Below are 18225 nucleotides of genomic sequence, written 5' to 3' on the forward strand. Positions count from 1 at the left end.
CCACCCAACAACAGCCCCTAAGGCAAGACAATGTACCCAACACTTTAGTCATAGGTGACTCTATAGTCAGGCACACTGATGTCCCACTCACCAGGCTGAACAAGGAGAAAATTACAGTCAGCTGCCTGTCGGGTGACAGGATCCACCACATAACTCATGCACTCAAGTCACTCCACAACAAGTACAAATACGACTCTGTCATTGTCCATGCTGGAGTGAATGACTTGAGACGTACCTCCCTGGACTACATGAAAAGAGACATGGAAGAGCTCTTGGATCATGTGACCCAGGCAGGTATGACCCTAGCCCCGAGTAGCATCCTGCCTTCGCCCAGAATATTACCACAGTATAAGGACAAAATGATTGACTTCAACAATTGGCTAAGCTTCTGGTGTCATTCAAAGGGGATCCAGTATTTGTCTGCCTGGGATGACATGATCGACAAACCACGATGCTTTGCCAGAGATGGTCTGCACCTACACCTGTCACTCCTGGGATTCAGGTTACTGTCTAAAGCTCTTGCCACCCCTATAGTGCCTTTTTTAGGCAAGGTTCAAAGGATAAAACCACCACTGTAACAGATACAAGCATGCAAAATCTGGAGGTAATGCTACAAGTCTAAACCACAAAATGCACTCTCTCGAGGCACTCCTAAAAATGGAGAACATCGATATCTGTGCAGTAACTGAGACCTGGTTTAAGGATCCAGAGAGCACCCCTGCAATACCAGGCTACAATTCTTACCACACTTTTCGGCCACAAAACTACGACCGAAACACTAAAGGTGGAGGAGTGTCCATATTCACCAAGGATATTCACACCTCCGGGCTAGTTGCCCAGCACAATGCATCTGAAATTCTCCAGGTACTACTAACACTAGGTAAGACTGCAATCCAAATTGTAGCTTGCTACAGATCCCCCACCATGCCCCAAGATTCTCACTACACCTTTCTAAACATACTGGAAAATATTAAGATACAAGCAAACACCCTAATACTGGGCGATTTCAACTACCCTGCCATTAATTGGGAAAACTACTCAGGTACCAACTCCTTTTCCCAATGGTTCTTGGAATTCATAAATTCCAATGCCCTGGATCAACTAATCCATTGTCCCACCAGGGGCTCCAATATCCTAGACCTGGTCATTACCAACATGGGAGATAGATGCTCTACACCAGTGGTCACCCCCTCATTGGTCAGGTCTGACCATAAGCAAATCACCCTTGACATCCACATCCCACCCCCCAAGTAAGGAGACCTTCTTAAAAAACTTCTCCAAAGCCAACTTCATGCTACTGAAGTCAGAAGTGACAAACTTCACAACACCCACGCAGACAGGATCTGGAAGTTCGACTGCAGAATCCTACACTAAGGCACTGTACGAGCACATCCACTTGTGCATGAATTGTGCCATCCCTAATAGAACCAAGATGCTCTTCTCCAAAAAAAGGAAGCCAATCTGGTGGCTCCCTACTACAAACAAACTATACAACTGAAGGAAGAAACTGTTGCAGAAAAAAGGAAAATCCCAGGATGCAAAAAACTCCCTCACCAGCCTCAGTAAGAAGCTGAGATCCCCCATAAAATCCTCAAAAGCTAGTTACGAAAATAAAATTGTCAAAGATTCCAAAGACAACCGCAAGGCATTCTATAGTTATGTCAAGAATCTAAATGGCAATGCTCAGATCTGCTCTGAGCTACAACAGAATGACATTAAATATACTGATCCCAAGGATATTGCCAATATCCTGGCAGATTGATTTAGTGCCAACTTCACCCCCCTCTCACCCCCTTAAGGGTCCATCTCAATACCAAAAGATTGCCAATTTCTGATAATCACAGCTATGCAGGTAGAAACCGCACTCTCTAAAGCTAAGAATACAGCATCCATGGGACCAGATGACATCCCAGGCTGTGTACTACATGAACTACAAAATGAACTGGCACCTCACCTAAGTGTCATGTTTAATGATAGCCTCACCTCAGGCTTCGTGCCCACTGAGAGGCGCACAGCTACAGTTATCCTGCTCCACAAGGGAGGATCCACCTCGGATCCCAGGAACTACCATCCCATCAGTCTGACAAGCCTGATCTGCAAGGGCATGGAATGCATTAACATGGAACTTATAAACAAAGACATTGTCATCCTTCGAACACTGGACCCCACCCAGTTTGGGTTTGTGAATCTGAATGACTTCTTTGACTCAGTCTCCAGAGCTGTGGACGAGGGTAAGGTGGTCCACACAGCCTATCGGGACCTTGCCAAGGCCTTCGACACCATCCCCCACTCTGGAATCATAGATAAACTTACTAAGCTGGGCATAAATCCCTATGTCACTCGATGGGTTGCCAACTGGCTTACTGACAGAACCCAGACTGTAAAAGTAGCAGACTCCAAATCCAGCTCCAGACAAGTGACAAGTGGAGTACCTCAGGGTTCAGTCCTGGGACCACTCTTGTTTGGCATCTACAACACTATGGGACTCTGGCTAACAAAGTTTGCAGATGACTGCAAACTGGGAGCCATTACTGAATCCCCAAATGATGTGGATATTCTACAAAAGGGCCTTACAGAAACAGATGCCTGGTGCCAGGGCCATGGGCTCAAGCTTAATGCCAAGAAATGTATAGTTATCCCCTTTGGAAAAAAACATGTACCCATGAATTACCACATAGGTGGCAGGACACTAAACATCAAAAGTGTGATGAGAGACTTAGGGATACAGGTGGACAGTGGTCTCACTTTCGTGGACAGTGGTCTCACTTTCGATAACCACATCGCCACAACAGTCAGGAAATCCTTTTATGTGGCACACCTCATCACTAAGGGCTTTTCATCCAGAAAAAAGGAGGTCATTGTCCCACTGTACTCATCCCTCATTAGACCCATTATAGAGTATAATGCCCCATTTGGCATGTACCTCACAAGACATCTGCAACAGCTGGAAAGGCCACAGAAATACCTCACTAAAAGAATCACAGGCCTAAAGCAGATGCCATATGCTGACCGTCTAAAAAAACTCCAGCTATACTCTGTGGCATACTGTCTACTCAGAGGTGATCTCTGCTTAACATACAAGGCCATGTCAAACCCTGAGCTGTTGGACATGTTCCACTTAAAGAAATCCCAATCCCTCAGAGCCACACACTCCAGGGATCTAAACCTTGTCATCACAATGAACAAAAAATGCTGAAGGGAGAGGTTCCTAACCCAGAGACTCCCCATACTCAAATAGACTGCCCATACATGTCAAGCAGAGCGCCTCATTCACCCTCTTCAAAAGGAACCTTGATGATTGGATGGGAGATAGGAAATTCACCCCGGGGATCATGTCAGTTAAATATTGTAAAAAAGAAAAGAATGGCAAGACACAGCTACGAAGTTACCTCCTTTAATAAAAATAGTAAAAATCCAAATCTTAAGCGCTTTCGGGTTCAGCAACCCTTCATCAGACAATTTTGGTAACAAATGACTCCACATTTTAAATTCTTGAACAACCAATCAGCATTCAATACACGACCCGCCTTTTTTGTAAGGCAGGTTTTAAAGGTACCACCTCATTCAAACCTGGACACCTATGTGATGAAAGTGTGATGATCCACTTAGATTCTAGTGTTTCAGTAAGTAACTTGATATCTCCACCTCTACTACCTAACCTTACATTAATGACAGCTTTAAACAAAAATGTGTGTGTAGGGTTATCCTCCAAATGTCTATATAGAGCATTATGCTGATCTTTATTCCTGATGGATGATAAATGCTGTAGTATCCTGACCTTCAACATATTGTTCGTCATCCCCACATAGAAAGCCGAGCATTGTGAACACTCTGCCAAGTATACCACATTAGTTGTTCTACATGTCGCTCTAGCCTTGAACTGGAAGAACTGTCCATTCACTGGGTGAGTAAAGGTGGAAATTTTGTTAATACTATTGCAGGCTTTGCAATTACCACATGGTACCGTTCCAGCTTTAGCCAGCAAGGGTCTCAGACTGGAGGTGCATTTTTCTCCACATAACAGATCTTTCAAGTTGGTGTTACGCCTATAACCAAAGTTAGGTCTAGGGCCAACCAGATCTCGTAACCTACCATTACTCCTCAATATATTCCAATTTTTGCTGACTATATTTTTAATATCAGTGATGTTACTACTGTATGTAAAATATAGCCTAGCACTATTGGATCTATCCCGTTTGGATTGTGAATCTCCCTTCTCTTGGTCCTGCCTCAACCAAGGTGTAAATCTGTTGGTTCTCTCAGCAGAACTAGAATCAACTATTCTTTTAACCATATTCTCATCATAGCCTCTTGTATCAAAACATTTTTTCAAACCCTCAACTTCCCTTACATATTGTTCATCATCCAGGCACAACCTGGATGTCCTGCAAACTTGACTCTGTACTATGTTTGGAAACATATATCGGGGGTGCATGCTATCAAATGATAGTAAATGATTTTTCCAGCAGTCCTTCTTGTATATGCTAGACAAAAAACCTTCTGGAATATGTCGAATCCTAACATCCAGAAAATCAATCTGTACGTGGGAATATGCTAAAGTGAACCTGAAAAAAGAGGTTGTGGAATGGAGAAACTCTATGAAACTATGTAACATGGCAACACTGCCCTGCCAAAAAATGAACACATCATCCACAAAACGTGTGTAAGCTCCAATGTACTGCATCCATTCCTTGTTGCTAAAAATGGTCTCTTCGTAGCTGTGTCTTGCCATTCTTTTCTTTTTTGCATTTGGACATTCATTGGTTTGATGAGACTTTGGCTTTAGCACGGGACATTGAATTTTGGACAGTTAAATATTGTGGGAAGAAATATCCGGGGAATTGTTATGGCTAGGCTTGCATAGGCCCTAGGGCCAATAGCCTAGTACCAACCTATGAATCTAATGCAAACTGACTTGTACAGACCAAATTAAAAACAGTCAACCCACGCCTCCCAACACTACCAATACCACCACTTTCTCTCTAAACCTTGTGCCCACTGATTACATGAAATCTCTTCTACTTAAACTGAAACCTTGCTCCCCATCTGGAAAAAACCTCCCTCCCCTCTTTCTTAAACTTGCAGCCCTGTCGATAGCCTACCCTGTCTCTATTCTTATAAATTGGTCAATTCAAGAATCTACAGTCCCTGAAATCTGGAATTCTTTTTATACCATTCCATTACACAAGGGAGGTAACTCCACTGATCCATCAAATTATAGAACCATAGCCATTCGCTTGCCACTCTCAAAACATCTTGAGACATGCATTCAAAAACAGCTTCTTGCCTATCTATTTGACAACAATCATATGAACCCTACTCAACATGGCTTTAGGCCAAACCATAGCACATTAACCTCACTTCTATCTTTTACACATACTGTAGCAGAGTCAGTGATATAAACTCATTGGTGCCATGTCTTTTCTTTGACCTCTCAAAAGCTTTTGATACCATCTCACACTATAAACTACTAACTAAACTAGCTGACCTCAACCTCACTTCCTTGACTATTCTCTGGTTCTCTAACTACCATTACAACAGGCTAAAATCAGTTAGATGGCTTTCAGCATGCTCCCCCTTCTTACCTATCTGGACTCCTGATCCCAGGGGTCTATTCTAGGACTTCTTCCCTTCAACATCTTTATCAATAACTTCCACTTTGCCTGCACCACCTCCTCACTGATTCAATACACAGATGACTCTACCCTTATCTCCTGCTCTGACAACATCTCTCACCTCCACACTATCACTCAAAACACATTTCACGACGTTGAACAATGGCTAACTAACAACCAGCTCATCCTTAACCCCCCAAAACCCCTATAACTCCTCCTTTTTCTCCCTAAATTCTTCTCCCACTGTAAAAGCACATTTACCATATCATCTCATAACAACACTTATTAAATACAACGAACATCCAGATATGGTCAGAAATAATTTGATGACAAGCAGCAGGTAGCATAAATCAGTAGCAAAAACACAAAATAGCACTCTAGTGCCTCAGCTTCACATAAGCCTTCAAGGAGTACATTCACCATACAAAAGCCTCAACAATATACTTGTGTGATAATCCATTAGCACATTATGTTATGGAACTTTTAAAATTTAGTTTAGAAAATATTTTTTTCTGTTTTGAAGATAAAGTTTACCATCAGCTACAGGGTACAGCAATGGGCTCTTCATTTGCACCTATGTATGCTAATTTATTTATGGGTATGTTTGAAACAGAATATATTTATACAAATTAATTTTATAAACAATATGTTGTTATATTTTAGATTTATAGATGACTTGGTTTTTCTTTGTGAAGATGGAATAGAATTTGTTCAAGATTTTATAACAGAATTGCAAAATAATAGAAAAGATTCCTTTTGCAGTTTGATGGTTTACAATATGGTAATAGAATTTCATTTTTGGATATAATACTAAAAGGGGTAATTGGAAAGGGAATAAATACTAACTTACATAGAAAATTTGAAATAGTTAATCAATTTATGTTAGGTAATAGCTGTCATCCTAGGCACACTCTTGGTTCTCTACCAAATGGAGAATCCCTGAGAATTTCAAGAATATGTAATAATCATCACGATTTTGAAAAAGACCTGCAGCGTATAGTGGATATGTTCATGAACAGAAATTATAATGTACAAGTGATAGAGAGAAAAGTGTTTAAAGAATTAGGAGAGAAAGATATGGGGATAATATTAATATAGTACATAGAGTTTCTTCATATAGAGAGAAGAACAAAATCACAGATGATAGTTTTTTTGTAGTCATGACATAATATTTTAAGTGACAGTGTAAAACAAATTATTGGGCATTATTGGAAATGTGTGTATAGATTTCAGGATTTAGAGTCCTGTTTTCTCATATAAGAAAGGGAAAAGCTTGAGGGATATGTTAGTGCCTACTAAATTTGAAAGTCCTAATAATAGGTTGTTGCAGCAGATTCAAGTTTAAGGAATTACACCATGTGGTAGTTGCTTAGGGTGTCATCATATAGTATAAACCTTTTCAAAAATTAATAATATTACATTTGAAATGGTAGGAAAATATTATTGCACTACTGAAAGGGTGATTTATGCAATTAAGTATAGTTGTAATAAATATTATATAGGGCAAACTAAGCGAATATTCAAGAAGAGATTATCAGAACATCTAAGAGATATAAGGCTAGATAAAATAGAGATCCCTTTAGCCCAACATTTTAAATTGTATCATAATAGTAATTCTGTAGATTTAAAAGCTACTGTTTTAGAACAGGTACAGAGAGAAAGAGATAGTGACTATGTTAGAAATTTGTTGTTGTATAAATAAACACCTTTTATTTTAAAATATGGGACTGATTCCACAGGATCTGAATACAGACTGCTGCTGGAAATGTGTTATTTAAATATTGTTTGATATGAATCTTTAAAGAGAATGCATTTTTAAATGAGTTGATTATATAATAGTTATATTAATTAATTGTTTGAGTGGCAGCTGTGGGGTATAAAGGATGGGGCTTTTGTATGGTGAATGTATGCCTTGAAGGCTTAAGTGAAGCCGGGGCACTAGAGTGCTATTTCGTGTTTGTGCTACTGTTTTATGCTACCTGCTGCTTGTCAGTAGATTATTTCTGACCATATCTGGATGTTCGTTGTATTTAAATACTTGGAGCCTTGTTGCGTGGAGATTCATACAAGGTATAGCCAGTGATCCAGCATTGAATTTTCCTAGAAGTTGAGAAGATTCATCTGATTCTTCTCAATTAACTATGGATGGTTTTCTGAGGATGAATGCAAAGAGAGAAAAAGGCAGAGGTGAAAGACCAGCCAGCAGTGGTGAAGGGCTACCCTCACAGACGTGGGAAAGGCTGCTAAGTAAGACCAGAAGCAAGCATGTGCCAAATCCCTTTTCTGAGGTTTGTAAGTGTTCCACTGCACTTCCTTCTGAAGCAAGAACTTTATTTCATAAATTAGAGAAACTGTTAAATAAAGAAACTTCAGCCCATTATAACAGACTGAGCCTCCAGAGGGATTTGGAGCTTGATATAGCGGCAAGGGGGCTAAGGGCTATTAAATTTCTCCCTCTGCCTTTTGATAAGTACAATACTGAAGAAAAAGTATTTATGCAGAGATGGGAGAAAGCTGCTCATCTTTGCTCGAATGGACTAAAATACTAGTCAAGGGCGACGAGGTAAAACTCTCTGCATTAAGAAAAGACATAAACATAGTTTGCAATAATTTGTTGCTTTCCATAGATAACGCTCATTATGAAACATGTTTAAGTGACATCCAAGATAAATTGGGTGTTTATGAAAAGAAATTATGTGAACAGAAGCTACATAAAACTAAGAGGGACTTCAGAGATTATGAAAATGGTATGGCCTTTTTCAGGCCAGCGAATCAGAGACAGAGGTCACGAGTTCGCTTCGAAAAACAGGAAGGGGAAAGGAAGAGATGAAGCTTCTTTCAGTGATACTAGCTGGCACCAAAGTGATTTTAAAGATGAACAGGAATATCCTTTTTTTGCCTGAGCCGAGTAATGCTCAATATATGCAAGACAATTCTCATCAGATGGGCAGACAGTATCAGTCAAGAAAGCGACAATACAAAGAATATGACCAAGAACAGCAGAAAGGAGGCACGTACCAACGACAATGGAAAAATAAAAAGACATAATGGTACTGATTTTGCTACTAATAATACAGATGTCTGAATTTGTCAGGTTGTATGCAGGAGGACAATTTGAATGCAGCCTTACAATGTGGCTTAAAATTTATACCTACAGTGTTGCTAAGAATGCATTGTTTTAAAATTATTTCTGACCATATCTGGATGTTCGTTGTATTTAAATACTTGGATTCTTGTTGTTTGAACACTCTTATTAAAGTTGATTCTCACATTAAACTTCTGGGTATTCAAACTGATGACCAATTAAAATCTGACCTCCATATACAACACTGTATTAAAAAGACAAATAAAAAAATGGGTCTACTATATAGAAACAAAAATATTCTAGCCTCTAAATGCAAACCCACCCTAGCACAAGCTTTCCTCCTTCCCTGTCTTTTGTACGCCTCTCCTATACTCGCATTTCTACAATTTACCTTAATAGCCAGACTAGAACAAACATAAAACAACATTGCCTGATTTGCTAGCAATCTACCATACAAATCCCATTGCTGCCTTGTTTTAAAACAGCTTCAATGGCTTGAGTTACCTCACCTGCTCTGTCTTTCCCCAGCTACAGCTCAGATACACCTTAATAAACAAACCCTCAGCCTGTCCTTCCCTCTCCTCTTTCATATCCCTCTACACCCCCTCTTCAACTCTATGCAGCTCTGATCAACACCTTCTTAATATTTAGAAAGCCAAAAATAATGGCAAATGTCTTTATAAAAGCACAGTGTCCCTAGCCTGGAACAATCTCCCATCAAATATTTGTAACATCAGATGTACAAACCACTTCAAAATTGAAATTAAAAACGACCTTCTTAACTAGTTCCTACCCATGCCAGGACCCTACCTAGCCACCCACACACCTTTCTTTCCTCTCTTTACTCTGAATCTTCAAGCCTTCTTTTACTTATACTTCAGGTTTAATAGCAGCACTAACCCGTCTGTACTACCATTCTACCTCTAGCTTTTTGTTTATAGCAAAAACTATCATGTTTTATTACCACTCTAGCCCAGTTTTAGGTTCATAGGTGTGTACTAGGCTAATGGCCCTGGAGCCTTTACAAGCCTAGCCCATAGGATTACCCAGGCATCATGCCACCGAACCTTAGTTCCCACTCCCTCTGTCAAGTAGAGCCACTGGAGTGATCCCCGGGGTGAGTTTTCTATTTCCCATTCACTAATCAAGATTTCTCTTGAAGATGGCCAATGAGGTGCTCTGCTTGACATGTATGGGAAGTCTATTCCATAGCAAGGGCAGTCTCTGGGTTAAGAACTTGTCTTGCCAGTTCAAATGTACAAAGGTTTTCTGTTGATTGTGGTAATGAGGTTGAGGTCTCTGGAGCGTGTGGTGCACAGGGATTGGGATTTCTTTATATGTAGCATTTTTAATAGAGCTGGGTCAGACATGGCTTTGTAAGTCAAGCACAGACCGCCTCTAAGTAGGCAATATGAGACAGAGAATAGTTAAAGAGGTTTTTGAGTATATCCATATAGGACAAGTGTTTAAGGCCTAGGATCCTCATTGTGAGGTACTTTTGCAGCCTCTCCAGTTGTTGCAGGCGTCTAGTGAGGTACATGCCAAATGGGGCATTGTACTCAATGATTGGCCTAATAAGGGAAGGGTAGAGGGAGACAATGACCTCTTTCTTCCTGGATGCAAATGTTTTCGTAATGAGATGTGCTACATAGAAGGACTTTCTGACCACAGTGGCAATGTGGTGGTCAAAAGAGAGGTTGCTGTCAACCTGTGTTCCCAGATCTCTTATAATACTTGCATCGACGTGGCAATTCATGGGAAGCATGTTTTTCCCAAAGGGGATGACAACATTTTTTTGGCATTGAGCTTAAGGCCGTGGTTCTGACACCAGTTGTTGGTCTCATTGAGGCCTTTCTGTAGGATGTCAACATAACTTGGGAAGTTAATAATAGCTCCCAACTTGCAATCGTCTGCAAACTTTGTCAGCCAGAGTCCATTCCTGTTGGCCTGGACTTCAGAGAAGTAGATACTAAACAGGAGAGGACTCAGGATCGAACCCTGTGGGCTCCACTCGTGACTGGTCAGCAGTCTGACTTGGAGTCAGCTACTTTCACACTGTGGGTTCTATCTGTGAGCCAGTTTGCAACCCACCTAGTGATATAGGGGTTGATGCCTAGCTTAGTGAGTTTTTCTAGGATTCCTGAGTGAGGAATGGTATCAAAGGCCTTGGCCAGATCAACGTAGGCTGTATGAACCACCTTGTCTTCATCCACAACTCTGGTGACTGACTCAAAGAAGTCATCCAAGTTGAGCAGGCATGATCTACCCTTCACAAAACCAGACTGTGTGGGATACAGAGTTTGGAGATTCCCTATATCCTTGTTTATTAGGTCCATGATGATGTGTTCCATATCTTTGCATATCAGACAAGTCAGGCTAATGGGACAATCGTTCCCAGGTCTGTAGTTGCTCCTCCTTTGTGGAGAGGGGATGACTGTAACAGTGCGCCATTCTGTAGGGACAAAGCCGGAGGTGAGGCTGTGATTGAGCAGGGCATATGACATACTAGTGTGTACCTAAGTCTGCATTTTTCAAAAAAAATTTCTTCTGATCACTCGGCTTTTTAATTTTGTATATAAATTTGTATACATTTTTATTGTAACTCTCTGATACTGTAAATCTGTGCAAAGATATAACTATGCAAATTTCTTGCTGTGGAATATATGTAATAACTATGGTAAATTTTCGTATGCAGTTTTCTTGCTGTGAAATGTACATTGTAAATATGGAAAGTTTCTTATGTTGGTATGTATGCATGTTAATGACTTGATTATGCTCATTACATAATTCTTATCTGCATAATGTAAGATTTTACATCTGGTGACAAAACTATTGTTAGTCTTTCTACAGCTATAGCCAACATACTGGCCAACAGATTCAGTGCCAACTTTACCCCCACCCCCCAAGGGCCCTATCACAATACCAGAAGAAAGCCTGGTCCCACCATTTCTGCAGCATGAGTAAAAGCTGCATTGTCCAAAGCCAAGAATACAGCATCCATGAGGCCTGATAAATATCCCTGGCTGCCAGCTACAAAAAGAACTGGCACCACATCTGTTCAGTCACAGCCTTACCTCAGGCTATGTCCCTAACAAATGGTGCACTGCTGCAGTCATCCTGCTCCATAAAGGGGGAGCAACTACAGACCTAGGAACCATTGTCCCATTAGCCTGACGAATCTGGTATGCACAGCTATGGAGCTCATCATCATGGACCTGCTTAACAGAGATATAGGCAATCTCCAAACTCTTGATCCCACACAGTTTGGCTTAGTCCAGGGGAGATCTTGCCTGCTGAACCTGGCCGACTTCTTTGAGGCAATCATCAAGGCTGTGGATGAGGGTAAGGCAGTGCATGCAGCCTACGTTGACCTGGCCAAAGCCTTTGATACCATTCCCCACTCAGGTATCATTGATAAACTCACCAAACTAGGCATCAATCCTTACATTACTAGGTGGGTTGCAAATTGGCTCACAGACAGGACCCACAGTGTGAAAGTTGTGGATTCCAAGTCAGACTGTCACTCAGTCATGAGTGGAGTCCCACAGGGCTCGGTCCTGGGCCCTCTCCTATTTGGCATCTACTTCTCAGAAGTCCAGGCCAACACAGAAGGACTCTGGTTGACCAAATTCACTGATGACTGCAAGTCATTATTAACTTCCCCAAGTGTTGCAGACATTCTACAAAAGGGCATCTCTGAGACCAATGACTGTTGACGGAACCATGGTCTGAAGCTTAACACCAAAAAATGCATTATCATCCCCTTTGGAAAAAACTCAGTTCCCACAAATTACCACATTGATGGGAGCCCACTGAACACTGAAGAGGTGATAAGAGATCTGGGGACCCAGGCCGACAGCCACCTTTGACCACCACATTGTCACTGTGGTCAGAAAGTCCTTCTATGTGGCACATCTTATAACCAAAGGTTTTGCATTCAGGAAGAAAGAGATCATCATCCCTCTCTACTCATCCCTCATTAGAGCAATCATCGAATATAATGCCCCATTTGACATGTACCTGACCAGACACCTACAACAGCTGGAGAGGCCACAAAAGTACCACACAAACAGGATTCTAGGCCATAAACACATGTCCTACACTGACAGACTCAAGAAACTTCAGCTGTTCTCAGTCTCTTATAGTCTACTTAGAGGTGATCTCTGCTTGACTTACAAAGCCATGTCCAATCCAACCCTACTTGAAATGCTACATCTAAAGAAATCCCAATCCGTCCATGCCACACACTCCAGAGATCACAACCTCATTACCACAATTAATAGAACATGCTGGAGGGACAGGTTCATCTCCCAAAGACTGCCCATACTCTGGAATAAGCTTCCCATTCATGTCAAGCAGAGCACCCCGCTGGCCCTCTTCAAGAGAAATCTTGACAAATGGATGGGTAACAGAAAGTTCACTCCAGGGATCATTCCAGTTGCCCTACTGGATATGGGCACTGTGAACTAACATCAGGTGGCACGGTGCCTGGACAATTTTTTGGGGGGTTAGGCTTGTAAGGGCTCCAGGGCCATAAAATAAATAAATAAATAATTTTATTTGTTTTTTACTGGAGCTTTTCTCCTCGGGTCTCCACTGAAAATGGGCCTTTGGCTCAGCTAGACTAACCTGGTTAACAAATAAACTAATAAACAAATAAACTGCATTTTTAGTTTGTTCAGGGACCTCAGATTTTCTGCACTTCCATTTCTACAAGTAGAATTACATGTAAAAGCTATCTGTTTGTACTTTAAACCCTGCTGGGCCAAAGTTTTGTAGTATAATTCATGACTGTGGCAGTACTGTGTATTGCTACAACCAGATTTTGAGCCTTAGTCATTTATTATTGTAATTTTTCCATAAACAGCATTACTGACACATTTCTGTATATTCTGGTGCCTTAAACTATAATAAAAGTTCAACAGTGAGAGAATTGTCTCTGCATCAGTTTTTTTTCCATAAACAGCATTACTGATACATTTTTGTATATGCTGGTGCCTTAAACTATAATAAAAGTTCAACAGTGAGAGAATTGTCTCTGCATCAGTTTATGCTTCAGTGCTTTTATATTCTGCTCATGATTTAGCTGCTTGCATTCTGTGCTTGTCCCATCCCCCACTAACACATTACGGTAAAGTTTCTGAAAGAGCTCCAATATTGCCTTTATTTTATTGCTAGCCTCTTTAGCTAGCCTACTTGAAAAGCTTCCCAATCCTTCTGCTGCTGTTGTCTTATAAGGCTGTGTCTCTGCCCTCCACTCCTTATGATTAACTGATTTCCAAAGTCCCTCCCTCCCCTTTTTCAGTGTTATTAACGGTTATGTATACTATTTACGTACTCTTCCCACACATTGTTTTCAACAGACCCACAATACTGAGTGCCCACCAAGCAAACCAGTACGGTTCTAGGATAAACCTCCTTTACAACATACTGTCTCCTGTTCACTTTTCTTGTGTTCTAACCAGGCAGAACAAGAAAAAGATAAATGTTACTTGCTTATCTGGAGCCAGGAACCACCGAGTCATGCCTGCATGTATATCACAGGTACCAGTATGATTCCATCATAGTCCATGTAGGTGTAAATGACCTGCGATGGACCTTCCTGGACTATATGAAGACAGACATTCTGGAACTTTCAAACTATGTGTCTCAGGCTATGAGCCTAGAACTGAGCAGCATATTACTATCACTGTGGATGATGCCACAATACGAGCAAAAATGCTTGATTTCAAAACCTGGCTGCCTTTGTGATGTCATCCTGAGGGGACCAGTATTTGTCAGCTTGGGAGGACATGGCTAACAGACCAGTATTTGTCAGCTTGGGAGGACATGGCTAACAGACCAGTATCTGTCAGCTTGGGAGGACATGGCTAACAGACCAGTATTGTCAGCTTGGGAGGACATGGCTGACAGGCCAGTATTTGTCAGCTTGGGAGGACATGGCTGACAGACCAGTATCTGTCAGCTTGGGAGGACATGGCTAACAGACCAGTATCTGTCAGCTTGGGAGGACATGGCTGACAGACCAGTATCTGTCAGCTTGGGAGGACATGGCTGACAGACCAGTATCTGTCAGCTTGGGAGGACATGGCTGACAGACCAGTATTTGTCAGCTTGGGAGGACATGGCTAACAGACCAGTATCTGTCAGCTTGGGAGGACATGGCTGACAGACCAGTATCTGTCAGCTTGGGAGGACATGGCTGACAGACCAGTATCTGTCAGCTTGGGAGGACATGGCTAACAGACCAGTATTTGTCAGCTTGGGAGGACATGGCTGACAGACCAGTATTTGTCAGCTTGGGAGGACATGGCTGACAGACCAGTATTTGTCAGCTTGGGAGGACATGGCTGACAGACCAGTATTTGTCAGCTTGGGAGGACATGGCTGACAGACCAGTATCTGTCAGCTTGGGAGGACATGGCTGACAGACCAGTATTTGTCAGCTTGGGAGGACATGGCTGACAGACCAGTATTTGTCAGCTTGGGAGGACATGGCTGACAGACCAGTATTTGTCAGCTTGGGAGGACATGGCTAACAGACCAGTATCTGTCAGCTTGGGAGGACATGGCTAACAGACCAGTATTGTCAGCTTGGGAGGACATGGCTGACAGACCAGTATCTGTCAGCTTGGGAGGACATGGCTGACAGACCAGTATCTGTCAGCTTGGGAGGACATGGCTGACAGACCAGTATTTGTCACCTTGGGAGGACATGGCTGACAGACCAGTATTTGTCAGCTTGGGAGGACATCGCTAACAGACCAGTATTTGTCAGCTTGGGAGGACATGGCTGACAGACCAGTATTGTCAGCTTGGGAGGACATCGCTAACAGACCAGTATTTGTCAGCTTGGGAGGACATGGCTGACAGACCAGTATTGTCAGCTTGGGAGGACATGGCTGACAGACCAGTATCTGTCAGCTTGGGAGGACATGGCTAACAGACCAGTATTTGTCAGCTTGGGAGGGCATGGCTGACAGACCAGTATCTGTCAGCTTGGGAGGACATGGTTAACAGACCAGTATCTGTCAGCTTGGGAGGACATGGCTAACAGACCAGTATCTGTCAGCTTGGGAGGACATGGCTAACAGACCAGTATTTGTCAGCTTGGGAGGACATGGCTGACAGACCAGTATTTGTCAGCTTGGGAGGACATGGCTGACAGACCAGTATTTGTCAGCTTGGGAGGGCATGGCTGACAGACCAGTATCTGTCAGCTTGGGAGGACATGGCTAACAGACCATGTTGCTTTGTCCAGGATGGCCTGCACCTTTCCCCTCCAGGCTTTAGTATACAGGCTAAGGCTTTATCCCCTCCATAGTGCCTTTTATAGGCAATGCCAAATTGACAAACCTAGTAAAATGACCAAAATCTACGTTGACCCAAGCACAATGCAGTTAGTGGTAAGATGATAAAAATCCAAATCATCCTAGTGAAGGACAAAAGTGCTTAACTCTATTTTGTGCTGCAATAATGACTCTACACTTGTCTGCTCTGCCTCTAACCTCCCTGAACTCCTATCTAAAACACAGACTGCCTTCCCAACTACTGACCTCTGGATGCTCCAAAATCACCTTTCTCTCAATGCTAACAAATCTAAATTACTACTATTCACACCCTCAAAATCTTTCTCTTTTGATAAAAATGCCTTCTAAGTGCTTAGCCAAAGCAGCTCTCCAATCGAAGTTGTTCCCTTTGCCAAACTACTCGGTGTAACTATAGACGAACACCTCAAGTTCAACATCCATATTCAGCAAAATACAAAGAAAACCCACCAAAAACTAGGTATGCTATACAGGAACAACCACTTCCTCCCTACTTCTACCAGGCATACTCTGGCCTCCTTCCCTCCCTTCTGTGTGGCGCCCCGCTATAACTAACCTATCCTCTTCCATCACTTCCAAACTTGAAAGCTGTTATAACAAAATTTCTAAATTTGCCATCAAAGCCAAACAATCAACTCATCACTGTGTTACCTTCCAATCCCTCAACTGGTTAGAATTCACAAATTACTTGGACTTCCTCTATCTCACTACAGCACATAGACTAATATGTAATCCAAACAAATGCCCCATTCCAACTAACATCCTTCCCCCATACACCTCAAATAGAGCTCTCAGATCTGAACACCAAAACTTAATTACTGTCCACAAACCTAAACGTCCTGTTGGACATCTTCTCATCTCCTTCTCCTTGGGTAAAAATGGAATTCTCCCCCTTCCAGACTAAGGACAATGTGAAACACAAACAACTTCAAAACCCAGCTTTACACCTACCTCTCCTGCAAATGGAAATGTAACTGCATTCTCCCTGCCTAGAACTCTTTAACAAAAGCCCCTAGGAGGGTATCCTCCTGAGTTCCTAAGCACCTTATAGCTGGCTATAACCTTCTATAGCTAATTCCCATACGATATCTCACACTTTGTAAATAGCTTTAGACTTTTGACTTTAACTGTGTGAATTTGTTAAAATGTATCTGCATGATATTTTTTCACTGTGGGCAATATTGTTCACACTTTGTATTATTTGATATGTATTTGTACTTGTACTTTTATTTTTATTGGACTGCTATCTTTGCTGTAATCTGTTTCATGGAACTTTTCTCCCCGGGCCTCCACTGAAAACGAGCTCTCTGGGCCCAGTGGACTTCCCCAGTAATCAACCTGGAAATTACATAAATAAATAAATAAATATATTTGGATTTTTATCATCTTACCAAAATCAACTCAAGAGAACCTCATGGTGTTACTGCTCAATGTCAGGAGTTTAAATAAAAAACTACACTCCCTCCGAGCCCTTCTCACACTTGAGAATATAGATATCATGCAGTTACAGACATGGTTTAAAGCAGCAGCAGACCAAGGGTTCAGTGCCTTCCACATGTTTAGACCAGTAACTGCACAAACAAGGGCTAAAGGTGAAGGTGTCTCAATATACATCAGTATCAAGCATACCTCTAACGTGGTCAAGCAGGGTGACATTCTGGAGTTCTTTCACGTGCAGATCACATAGCAAAACCCTGCACCATATTTAAGCCAGCTATAGGTCACCTTCCATGTCCGAAGAAGCTCACAATGCATACTTGGGCCAACTGGAGACATTTACCATCTAGTCTAACACCCTACTCATGGGAGAAGTTAATTGCCTCTCTATAGGCTGGGAATCCTACGCAGACTCAAATCTACAGTTAAAAAGATTCCAGACTTCATAAATATAAACAACCTTGAATAAGCCTACTACAGGCTCCAACATACTGGACTTACAAATATGGGAGAACACTGCAAGCCCCAATGTCTTGTTCTTCCTGGTAAGGTCTGACTACAAAGCTGCCTCCTTCAAAATCATAAACAACTCCATAATCCCCTTAAAAACAGTAAAGGTAGGAATTATTCTAAGGCAAATTACCTGTTATTAAGTGATGCTTTGTCAAAATTCAATGCCCCTCCAAACCCTGAGAACACAGTAGCCTATGCTGAATTGCCCTCAGAAACTCTGTGCAATCACGTAAGTATGCTCAGAACT

The sequence above is a fragment of the Protopterus annectens genome, chromosome 16.part0, assembly GCF_019279795.1.
Source record: "Protopterus annectens isolate FY-2018-M chromosome 16.part0, PAN1.0, whole genome shotgun sequence".
Lineage (NCBI taxonomy): Eukaryota > Metazoa > Chordata > Ceratodontiformes > Protopteridae > Protopterus > Protopterus annectens.